The sequence below is a fragment of the Thermobia domestica genome, chromosome 14 (assembly GCF_964235325.1).
Source record: "Thermobia domestica chromosome 14, izTheDome1.hap1.1, whole genome shotgun sequence".
Lineage (NCBI taxonomy): Eukaryota > Metazoa > Arthropoda > Insecta > Zygentoma > Lepismatidae > Thermobia > Thermobia domestica.
In genome coordinates this window covers 6142598-6155638 of record NC_137467.1, presented here as the reverse complement: position 1 = coordinate 6155638, position 13041 = coordinate 6142598, and the positions used below count along the sequence as shown (strand labels likewise).

Sequence of the window (13041 nt, the reverse complement as noted above, 5' to 3'; positions counted from 1 at the left end):
TATTCTACATCCGAAAATAGGAATCGGAAGAATTTTTCAGTGTTGCCATCCATAGAAATTACAGTGTGACCAGAATTTGAGTTACTCAAAAATCTAGGTTTAGGTACCGACTAGAAAAATGAACTCAACGGTAATTGATGAGTTACCACGCTGTCTATGTTCCTTGTTACTACTTTTTAAATAATATTTGTATTTATTTTATAAAACTTACATAAATTATTACAAAATAAATAGAAACATTATTTAAAAAGTAGTAAACAAGATACATAGACAGCATAATAAGTCATCAATTACTATTGAGGTCATTTTTCTAGTCGATGCTTTTGCTTAGATTTTTGAGTAAATCAAATTCTGGTCACACTGTAATTTCTATGGATGGCAACACTGAAAATTCTTCCGATTCGTATTTTCGGGTGTAGAATAACATTATCTATTATTGTGGTAAGTTACATTTTATTACCTCTTTCCACTTACGAAAAACGGGCAAAAGAAAAAATATTAGTTTTTCAAAAATATTTAGTAGTCTGCCCCCTTAAGATTCACAATAAAGTACAGTAATATTTAAAACCAGCAACCCACATAGTCCCACTCAAGCGCGAGAAAATATGTGTTTAATTCACTCAAATTACAGTAGCTACTAATTAACTAGCTTATGTGATTATTTTAAAAAATTCATCTTCTCCCACTCCCACCCCAAGGGGTGAGGATGAATTTGAACATCATAAAAACTGATACAGTTAAACACAGAGTCCTCGAAAACTATGAGTTCAACACTAATATCTGTCGTTTTCGATTACTTTTAAAAATCTTGCCCCTTCGCTGCGGAGTGGAGTATTACCTTGAATTAATTAAAACTGTCACTGTTCATCTCAACGACCCCAAAATTTATGAATTCAACTCTAATATTGGTCGTTCTCTGCGGAAGGGGGGGGGGGAGCGCCAAATTATTTAGAGCACAAGAACGCACAATATGTAGAGGAAGTTCGGGTATTATGGAATACCATTCTTGTTTCGTTTGTAACTCAGCCAAAATTGCACATTGAAACAAAAAGGAAAACAAGTATACGCCTTACATATTTGGCTATATTTATGGACATCTTCATAAAGAAGGTTTGTTACAGGGGTTGACGAAATTTATAATTTGTAAAGAAACCACTTTGGAGGGTAATATGGAATACGAATGCTATATAGGAAAGAAATGAGTTTTCTGTTGAAAACAATGAGTACAGTGACAATACATGAAAATTATGAATGCCAAGCCACAACTAAATGTGATTACTTGCAAAAGTCACAAATATCACTCTGCTTCAGGATCGGCACAGTCATTGTGTGCTCATATTAAACATGATGAACACTGGATCCAAAATTCACCTCTCGTATCAGCAGAAAATTTGCTGTAACAAAAAATATACTTAGCATTGTTGTCATCATAAATGTATGTTTAATTGCCCAATACCGATAGATATTTTCGGAATACCATACGGAATACGGAATACTACGCTTTCCTTGCGGGTATTCTGTATTGCCCTCCACGCCATCTTGGAAACGAAAGAGCTGTTAAACGCATTCGAAGTCGTATAGGATAATGGCGCTTATCAAACTATCACTTAGTATATCCAACGTCATAGGAAACAAAGAATTGTTGTTCTATTATATTTCAGTAGGAAAATACAGGTTGTAAAACACTTAACTATAAAAGTATTCAGGAATGAAAAATCAGATTTTCACGTCTACCAACACAACGAATGTCACAATCACAAGGAGACTGACTGTAGAGCATCATAGGAACGTTAGGTACTAGTTCCTTTGCTCTTCGCTTGGAAGCAACACATCACAGACAAGATAATGAGGTATTCCATATTATCCGACTATTCCATAATAAACGAACTTCCTCTAAATACGGGCCTAATTATAACTATAAAACGCTTGCCATAAAGCAAACGATACAAAAAAAAAAGGAAGACATGAAGGCGAGTCGCTGGAACCCTAAAACAATCAGCTCAAAAAAAAAAAAAAACTATAAAACAAAATTAGAAGAAAACCAAATTATCAGTTAATTACTGGTCACTAAACCTTGAACACGTGCTACTGAAGTCGCCTTAAACAAAGGAGTTCCCACCTTACCTAATCTCTGGTAGCTGCATTGAGTGAAGGAGATTCCTTATTACAACTCACACCCAAGGGCTGCATTGGGCGAAGGAAGTTCCTCATAAACCGTCTCCTATAGTTGTAAAAATTCATTTTATACAAAGTGTTTCAAAACGACACCGACAACGTTTGGGAGGTGATTCGTATCTCCAAGATAAGACAAAAAGTATTATACCGATATTGGCACACAAATGCTTCCTTTCGGAGTTACAGGCTGCTGAAAACATGAAAAAATGAAGTTTAAAGCTCCATAACTCCAAAACTATGGGACTTACCGTAGTCGAATCAAGACTGGTATTAGATTCTTTCTATCTCTACATTCCTGGTATTGGAGCATTTCTATTTCTACATTCCTGGTATTGGAGCCTTTCTATTTCTACATTCCTGGTATTAGAGCCTTTCTATTTCTACATTCCTGGTATTGGAGCCTTTCTACTTCTACATTTCTGGTATTGGAGCCTTTCTACTTCTACATTTCTGGTATTGGAGCCTTTCTACTTCTATATTCCTGGTATTGGAGCCTTTCTACTTCTACATTCCTGGTATTGGAGCCTTTCTACTTCTACATTTCTGGTGTTGGAGCCTTTCTATTTCTACATTCCTGGTATTGGAGCCTTTCTATTTCTACATTCCTGGTATTGGAGAATTTCTACTTCTACATTCCTGGTATTGGAGCCTTTCTATTTCTACATTTCTGGTGTTGGAGCCTTTCTACTTCTACATTTCTGGTATTGGAGCCTTTCTATTTCTACATTCCTGGTATTGGAGCCTTTCTATTTCTACATTCCTGGTATTGGAGCCTTTCTATTTCTACATTCCTGGTATTGGAGCCTTTCTACTTCTACATTTCTGGTATTGGGGCCTTTCTATTTCTACATTCCTGGTATTGGAGCCTTTCTACTTCTACATTTCTGGTATTGGAGCCTTTCTATTTCTACATTCCTGGTATTGGAGCCTTTCTACTTCTACATTCCTGGTATTGGAGCCTTTCTACTTCTACATTCCTGGTATTGGAGCCTTTCTATTTCTACATTTCTGGTATTGGAGCCTTTCTACTTCTACATTTCTGGTATTGAAGCCTTTCTATTTCTACATTCCTGGTATTGGAGCCTTTCTACTTCTACATTTCTGGTATTGGAGCCTTTCTACTTCTACATTTCTGGTATTGGAGCCTTTCTATTTCTACATTCCTGGTATTGGAGCCTTTCTATTTCTACATTTCTGGTATTGGAGCCTTTCTACTTCTACATTTCTGGTATTGGAGCCTTTCTATTTCTACATTCCTGGTATTGGAGCCTTTCTATTCCTACATTCCTGGTATTGGAGCCTTTCTATTTCTACATTCCTGGTATTGGAGCCTTTCTACTTCTACATTTCTGGTATTGGAGCCTTTCTATTTCTACATTCCTGGTATTGGAGCCTTTCTATTCCTACATTCCTGGTATTGGAGCCTTTCTACTTCTACATTTCTGGTATTGGAGCCTTTCTATTTCTACATTTCCTGTATTGGAGCCTTTCTATTTCTACATTCCTGGTATTGAAGCCTTTCTATTTCTACATTCCTGGTATTGGAGCCTTTCTACTTCTACATTCCTGGTATTGGAGCCTTTCTATTTCTACATTCCAGGTATTGGAGCTTTTCTATTTCTACATTCCTGGTATTGGAGCCTTTCTATTTCTACAGTCCTGGTATTGGAGCCTTTCTACTTCTACATTTCTGGTATTGGAGCCTTTCTATTTCTACATTCCTGGTATTGGAGCCTTTCTACTTCTACATTCCTGGTATTGGAGCCTTTCTATTTCTACATTCCTGGTATTGGAGCCTTTCTATTTCTACATTTCTGGTATTGGAGCCTTGGAGCCTTTCTACTTCTATAATTTTCAGTTGTAGAAGAGGGAGATGTTCTCTTTCTCAATTATGTTTATGTAGACCAATGGCATACACAAGGAATTGGTTTCAGTTTTATTTTTTCAACAAAATATTATGGAAAAATACATCATTTACTATACCGGTATTAAAGATATGCATTCAAAGATATGCATGTTTCCTGAAGCGATATGACTTACCCCGTAATAAAATTTTGTATACGCCATTGGCATAGAAAGAGGTTTCTCACAACTATAAGATTAGGTTAACTACTTGCCTTACATAATACACTTACAGTCAGGGGTAAAAGTGGATCTGAAAAGGTAGGGGAACGCTTGACGTCACTCAGTCCCCCATGCCTATCTTTCCCCAGTGTAATTTTTTAGAAAGTGGGAGGCGCCACAAGTATTTTCTGGAAGTGGGGGGACGACGTCCCCCCGCTCCCCCGCACTTTTACCCCTGCTTACAGTACAAAAGTGTTACCTATTTTGCAGAGTTTTTATTTATTTTTTGTAATATATTGGCAATAAGAGTGCTTGGAATAAAATCTATAATTGTTGGTCCTATGACGTCACAACTGTTTGAAGAAAAAATCTAAAATTATTATTAACCCGAGTTAACTCGTTTATCTAGAAACAATATACATAATAAGTCTCATTATATTTTGCATAGTTTTAGATTGTCTGTATGTTGCTCTCAAACATACAGACACAAAGAAAAATAGAACTCGAACCAGGTTAATATTCTTGGTTCAAATTAAATAAAATTCTCTATCAAACTCTCAAAATAATTATCCCGAGTTAACTCGTTTTTCTAAGGATATTGAACAAAATCAGCTCTCTTAGTAAAACTTGAAAAAAAAAACTGCTATAGTAGGTGCTGTTACAATTTGAAATGAAAATGAAATCTTTAAGTTTTACGTCCCACGCTTATGCCGGTTAGGCTAAAGGAGACGGTGATGATGAGACATGAGTAAAATGGTGGAATGAATAAAGTGGGAGAACCCCGAGAAAACCCACAAGCACGGTGTTTGTCCACCACAAAGTCCACACGGTGCAAGCTCAGGGACCCCAAGCACCGGAGGTGAACGCTCTACCACTGAGCCACCGCTCCCCCATTGTTGCAATTTGAATATTTATTTTGCACCATACTTCCATGAGTTAAATTGGTCACTGACAGTCTCGGACTGGCCAGGTCAGAAGGGCAGTGATCCCTGCTGGGCCCCGCTCTATATGTATTTAAATGAAGAATATTGATTAGCATGGAAAGTAATATAAAACATGTCTGCTATGGTGGAGCATAGCTACTCGTTGTAATTTGTTCCATTCCTAGAGTTCGGTAGCCCCAGCATTGAATGTAGTTATTGGAATGAAGCTAACAGTATTATAAAATCCTCTTTGAGGCCCTTTATTTGTGACCTAGTAAGAATATATATCAACAATATGAAGAATGAGGGTCCAGCATCGTATTGTCTAAATGTGTACTGGGGCCCCGTGAATGCTGAAATGTGATTGACTTTTATAAAGTACTGCCGGAGCCCTCTGTTAGTCATTTGACAAGTTTTTGCAACGCCATTAAAAAACAGAATAGGTCCCCAGTCTGGGACTCCATTACCCTGTAAATGAAGCTGACAGCTTTATGAAGAAAAGTCAGCCTTTTACCAGAAGGAAGAGGGGCCCTTTAAGTGAGGTTCCTGCCACAGATGGAGTGGGTCAGTGGATCGGTGGGTCAAGTGGGTCAAGTTTTCTGAGTGGGTCAGTTGGTCGTGGGTCAACATCATGTGACCCACTGTGACCCACCACCCACCGTGACCCACTGCGACCCACCACCCACTGCGACCCACCGATTCAGTATGATCTACCGATCCTCTCTGCTCACTGCATTGTTGGCAGTATCTTCTGAAGACTGGTAAATTTGTCTCCGTTTTACTTTCAAGACCTTCATTTCCCTTCCTTTTTCACTTGTTTCTGTCTACTTACCTGAGGTGAGTATATCTAACCAAGTGAAAAAAGAACTTCAGGCACTTTTGGATATCGATATTTTTAATAGTAATAATAGCAATAGGATTTACACTACAGTTTGGCTTGAGAGACCTGTGAGTTTTTAGAGGAGCTAACTACTAGAAAAAATACATTTTTGAATCACTGTAATACATAAATTATTTATAAAAAAATGAATGTAACTATTTGTGCCTGATCATCACGGTCAAATTGCAAAGTCAAATGAAATTACTTTTGGTGTATAGTTATGCCTTAATCCAAATTGGGATGTTATATTGCTTTTATTATAATGCATAATATCCTAAGGAGGTAGTGAGGATCCAAATTTTTGAGAAAAAAAAAATGAGTATCTCGCAAGCCGTTAACCTTACGGAGCTGAAATTCTGTGTATTAACTCTTTATTGAAAATAAACAGAATGTGTCCTAGCATTTTTATAAATTCTCCTTTATGAGGGGGGGGGGGGGCACCTTCTATATATGGAAAATTGGTAATGAGTTGGTTTGTAAAAATGATCGAAAACGATCGATGTTATTTAAGAAGAAAAATCAGAAACAAAAAATACAGTGCTTGGCTTCATATATCCATTGTTGTTTACTATAATAATTGCTGAAGCTTATGTTTATTATATGGAGTGCTTTCAGCACAGGGCAATCAACCCATAAAGTTGTGAGAAAAATAGGCATAAAATTTGTACTGTAAGCTTAATTACACGGAAATTTGAAGTTTTGATTGTACGCATAATTGTATGGAAAATTTTACACTTTTTTCCCCTTTACGTTGGTCTACTTACTTTGATTTGGAACTTTGAAATTTCATCCTTTTCTCCACTGAAAAGTATTGATAATTCAACAAGGAAATAATTATACTATGATAATTTAATTGAAATTCATCGTAATTTGGCACATGGCAAACAGCAGTGTGATAATTGAAGTTGAAGAAGGAGGGGAATTCCCGATCACCTCTGAACACTTTCCAGGAACCTCGTTTCCTTTCGCTTTCTAGACGGGGGAGGAAACTTGGTAATGGTATCAAAGCTTCATGTGTAATTGTTTTAAATTAAATTTATAAACAAATAAGAAATCATCAGTTTATCAGGCTTTAATTGATAATTTATTCACAAGATTCCCTATCAAAGGCGTGGTAGATGAAGTTTCTGTTCTACATGGAACGACATTGCCAACTGACATGGTCGATATGGAAAAGATGTTGTATGGTGATAGAGAGATGATACTTCTTGCTGAGTATTTCAAACCTGACCAAGAAAAATCGTTATCAGACTTAAGTCTAACAAGTAAATTATTGATGAGAAGTTGCAGAAATCGGGTAGAAGTATTATCAATTTCCACGACAGAGTGCGAACGGGGATTTCCCCTTATGAATTTACAGATGAGTGATATTAGAAATAGATTAAGTGCTCAAACATTGCCTAACTTGTTGTTCATCAATGTTCATGGCCCACCGTTAGACAAGCTCAAAGTAGACGAGCTAGTTATTTCTTGGCTGAAGGATGGACATCATTCCACTGCGGATGACTTACCACCAAAAAGTTACCAACAGGAAATAAATCCGATTTCAGATTTGTTTTAAGGTGGAAAATTACGAGTTACGGAAAATGTATACTTGTATTACTAATGGCTTATTTGTGTTATTCAACTTTGTACCTATTTTTTAGTAAGTTTCTTCTTTGCTTTTTATAAACTAGAAGGTAAACTACTTTTGAATAAATATTCATAATTGCAATTGTGCATATTCGTAACTTAAATTTAACATGATGTTTTAGTGATTACACAAATTACAATTATGAGCATACTTTATGGAGATGCTCTCACATAGAGTACCCGAGCACCTTTATACCCTATGAACAACTGATTTTTTAAGTCTTTTGTGAGAAAAATACTGTAAACTGAGAAACCATAACCTTTTCCATCGATGTTTTCCTGCGAATAGAAGTTTCTTGTGGAATGCGTTCAGAAATTAACACTTGCAAGAATACTCTCTTAGTACAAGTATATTTTAGGCACACACTAATTTCCCCGCACCTCGAACTGTTTCGATTTCCTCACTGACAAACGCTTTACCATTTTATGTCGTAAAGGTCAGATCCACCGTTATTGTAACAGAGTGGTGCTTGAGCGATTGACTAGAAATTCTAACTCCGATTAGTGGCAATTTCACAGTCTTGTTTTATTACAAGTGTAAACTCTTTAGTCAGTACAGAAGAGGCCGTGGATCATGTTCAGAGTTGATGACGATGGATTTTGGTGAGTCAGAGTAGGTCAAAGTGGATTACAGCGGTTCATGGTGAGTCACAGTAGGTTACGGTTTGTGGTGGGTCATCGTCGGTCATCGTGGGTGGTGGGTCATGGTGGGTCAGAGTGGGTCATGGTGGGTGGTGGGTCAGAGTGGGTCACGGTGGGTAGTGGTTCATGGTGGGTGGTGGGTCAGAGTGGGTCACGGTGGGTAGTGGGTCATGGTGGGTCGTGGGTCAAGTTTTCATTGACCCACGCCATCTCTGGTTCCTGCCGGGGCCCTATACCCCCAGTCCGAGACTGGTCACTGAGTAAGAAATCAAAAATTCTGGAGTAACAGGAAAGCCACGCCCGCAAACAGCATTCTTTCTGTCACTCACTGTGTGGTATACTCGAAAGCATGGTGTTTCACGAAGAGTTATATTACACTCTGGGCAGTAATACTGGATTCACGACGAACCTTCTTTCCATGAACTGTACTTTGCTGCACATGGCACACTGTTTAGTTATATTTTGCCTTTCACTCTGTTGCAAGATGATACATTCACACTCTTTTGGCGTTGAAGTTTTGGCGCAAATTTATGATTTCATAATGTGCATCTTTTCCGCTGATGACAGCACATCCAACGCAATTCAACTGTATCAGCCATGTTATCTAGTGGTGGCACTACAGGGGGGCGAGGAGGGGCGAACGCCACCCCAATATATTTTCTCGCCTCGTCCTTCGTCCCCGAATAATAATGATATGTACGAACGATAATAATAATAATAATAATAATAATAATAATAATAATAATAATAATAATAATAATAATAATAATAATAATAATAATAATCATAAAAGCAAAACAGGTGCGGTTGCCTCTCCTCCCCATACTGTTTCTTGCCTCTTCTCTTGTCCCCCTAATATTACGAGCCTAGTGCCGCCACTGATGTTATCTGTTAGCTACAATATTAATTCCAAGTAATAAACATCCTCGGGTTAGCAGAAAAGTGCAAACTTTTGTAATGGATCATATGAATAAACTTGGGTTAATAATACAGGGTAGCCCAAAAGTAGGTATACAGTCCCGTACTGATCAAGTCATTACTTTCTATATCATTTCTTATGTTTATCCATCAGGTAGACTTACTTTCTTTATCATTTGTTCTTAATGTCTTTTTTACTTATCACTTAAGCTCGGAACACCCGATGCAAATAAACCTATAAGCTAGAATATTATACTTGATCAATGCAGGGGTGTATACCTACTTTTGGGCCATCCTATATATTATTATGCATAACAGGATTCCGAGTACGCTCGGGTTATTAAGGCAAGTGGTTAAGGATCTTCGGCGCAGGACAACGAGATTCGATTCCGACCGGAGGGAACTCATCTTGTTCGAAACTCACCTTAAGCTGTAGGTCTACATCTGAAATAGTCTCGATACTGGAAAGACTGTATGTACACTCTAATCTAATCAATCACAGAACAAAGTCACTGACGTAATTTATCTTTGTAAAAAAAAAAAAAAAAAAAAAAAGTACCTTTCAGTGTTGGAGAGGCAGCGAAACGAAGTTCACGACTAGTTAAGAACAGATTGGAATACGTGTAAACCCACAACATACGAGCGTTCTCGTACATACTCGTAAGTGTTCAGTTCTTCCAAACACGGCGTTGAGCTCCTATATTTCCTTGCTCTCGTTTGTTAATCTACATTATTATATTCTTCCTGTTATTCACATAATATATACTCTACACGCTTTATTTAAACAATGAATCGTCATTATTTGACAGAACAATGTTACTTTGAAATTGTGTATTGCACATAAACACAACTTTTCTTAGCATTAGCAAAACATTATCCTCGGAGGTTCACAAGCACATACAATGTTTTCCTTATAGTATCCTGGTCAATAAAGCATTTAAAATAGTGTAAACAAGGTAAAAATTAAAGCAAATTACACGAGATTTAGCTTCCTCAAACAAGCTTTTTATTATAAAAAGTTTCTGTTATAAAACAATATAACATAAATTTATTATAAGTGTGATCCTAACACCACTAAAATTTACTAACTAGTTAGGGTAAATAGGTTCTAAGGTTCAGGTAGCCAAGGGAAGCGTTTTCACAAAGCTTCAAGCATGATGAGTGGAAGTGTCTTAGGATTTTTAGTACTTCAGGCAAGCAGAGAGACACTGGAGTTCTGCAAAGTTGCAGACGAGCTAGGCGAGAAGAAGAATTACAAAGCTTCAAGCAAGCTAGGTGGTTGCTGTTAGGATTCTCTCAAAGCTCTATATCAGCTGAGAAAGCGGTTGAATTCCCACAAAGCTCCAGGTAAACCAGGCGAGAATGAGAACTACAAAGCTCCACGCAAGCTAAGTGGTTGCTGTTAGGATTATCTGAAAGCTCTATGGCAGCTGAGAAAGCGGTTGAATTCCCACAAAGCTCCAGGTAAACCAGGCGAGAAAGAGAACTACAAAGCTTCAAGCAAGCTAGGTGGTTGCTGTTAGGATTCTCTCAAAGCTTTACGGAAACTGAAAAAGTTGTTAAGTTTGCACAAAGCTCCAGTCAAAGCTGGATAGGAAAGAGGCCTCAGAGCTCTAGGCAAACTAGGAGGCTTGCGCTAAATCTTTTAAAGCTCCAGGCAAGCCAAGAGAGAAGAGTTAACCAGCTGAAACTGATGTTGATTGAGGCAATGCGTGGAGTTGTATACCTTTCTTGAGCAGCAGTGGTACTGGTGTTTTCCTCTATTACATAAGCAAGTGTTAATGAGGATTGTTGTTGTTTTGTTTGTTGTAGCAGTTCTAGTAGACGTTCTTTAGTAAATAAGAGCATGTGTTGGTTTTTATAAATTCAAATCACGTGTGGAGTATTACAATGCGAACTTTCCAGAGAGTAAATATTTTCTTTCGATAATTCTTGAAACCACGCATACTCATTTTCGTTTTACGTCTCGGAATCGCCAAGAATCCTTTGCATTGCAATTTTTCTTTTAGTTTTGAGTCCTTATGCAATGCAATGGTCACAAAGCACGGGACTTGGATGCTCGTAACTACGACCAGAGCTAAATCTGTTGCAATTGCCGGACGCACAGATCATCATGAAAGATCAACTCTCCTAGTATAGATTCTTCCCCACTGCAATAAATCACTTCCAAGAGAAATGAACAACACGACCATCCTCTCATTTTCATGGCCAATGCGGACTACCATATCTGTACAATTTGTAATAATGTCATTTAACAGCATTTTGATATTGAATTGAGGAGCTTGTTTCCAAACTCCACCTAAGTCATTTTTTGTAATTTTACAGGAGAAGCGAAAAACGAGTATCGCTCTGGTTCTACATTTAATGAAAAATATTTGAACGATATCTTTTATGTATAATGGTACATAACAACATGCTAAATTTTAACAAATGTCTGATTTTAGGTTTAGGCCTAAATGACGGGAAAATGTGTCATGTCCGTCCAAAAACCACTTAAGTCATATGTTTTCTTCAGAAAAAAGTCGGCTACTGCTCAATGATTACACTCTACTATCATTATATCTTGTAAAACATAAAATAATATAATAATAATAATAATAATAATAATAATAATAATAATAATAATAATAATAATAATAATAATAATAAAATTTGTATTTGCCAATACTATGTGCTAATTTACACTAACACGTAAGATTAACATGATTTGTGTGTTATTAATGAAATTTTATTTATTTTAATTCTAAGATTTATCTTTTTAAACTTCCATTTTTAAGTATACTTTTATATTGATTATATTTTATTATTTCTTTGCCAAGTTTCCGGAATATCTTGATCGCTTCCTTTCCTTCTCTTCCTTCACAGGCTCTAGTAATCCAATTTCCATTTTGCAGTGCAGGTGTATTGTTTTCAGCCAGTCCTAATAACAACGTAGTAGTCTCTTGTATACAGGGTATATACTTTTCTTTAAATACCTTCTTACTGGTTATTAACCCTTACAATAACAACCTGTTTTTAAGCAAATTCTAAACAATAGATTAATTTTCGCTCCAAATCTAAAAATAAATACCAATCAGAGAAATTGAAATGTGTACAAAATTGTAAATTTTGGTAATTATGTAGTTAATTGTTCATTTTATCCTTGTCAAAGAACAAAAATAAATAAATAAATAAATAAATAAAAATAAAAAATAAAAATAAAATAAAATAAAAAAATAAAAAATAAAAATTTTGATTCACGTTAAAATATTGTATATTTGCAGCTTCTACACTGATTTGAAATGTTTTTAAATTTTATACATAAATTTGAAAGTAATCAGCCAATCAGATTGCATCAAAGAATAATTTTGCGCGCCCACCTTAGGCTGTAAATCATAATTATAATACTGAGTTCAGAATTAAGATTTTAATCAAAAGTTTTTTAAAAAATAAAACAAATGTTTTAAAGTAAAAAAAAAGAAAGAAAATAAGAGAAATGGTAACAATAATATCAAACTTTCAAAGCAGATAAATAATACCGACGTTACTTAAGTGGAGTTTAGAATTAATATTTTTAATGACTTAGGCGCTTTTTTTTTTTTTTTTTAAAGTGATCTTTTACATTTAATTTCAAGACGATTTACGTGAGTTTTCAGAGATTATATAGTCAGATATTTGTATCTACTCCTAATACACAAGTAAAGCGCAGAAACCGAAAATTGAAAAAAAAAAAAAAAAAAAAGTGAATTAGGTGGTATTCCTCAATTCTACAACGAATTCTATGATTTCAGTAATGACGATTCTATGAATTATATGAAACTGGTGCTT

The 13041-nt window shown here is 36.1% G+C and overlaps 1 protein-coding gene across 1 annotated transcript in view; it reads right to left on the bottom strand.

Moving 5' to 3' along the window:
* The window catches only part of LOC145670660 (lipase member K-like), an 85448-nt gene that overhangs the window by 20617 nt on the left and 51790 nt on the right, over positions 1-13041 (bottom strand). The window lies entirely within an intron of this gene.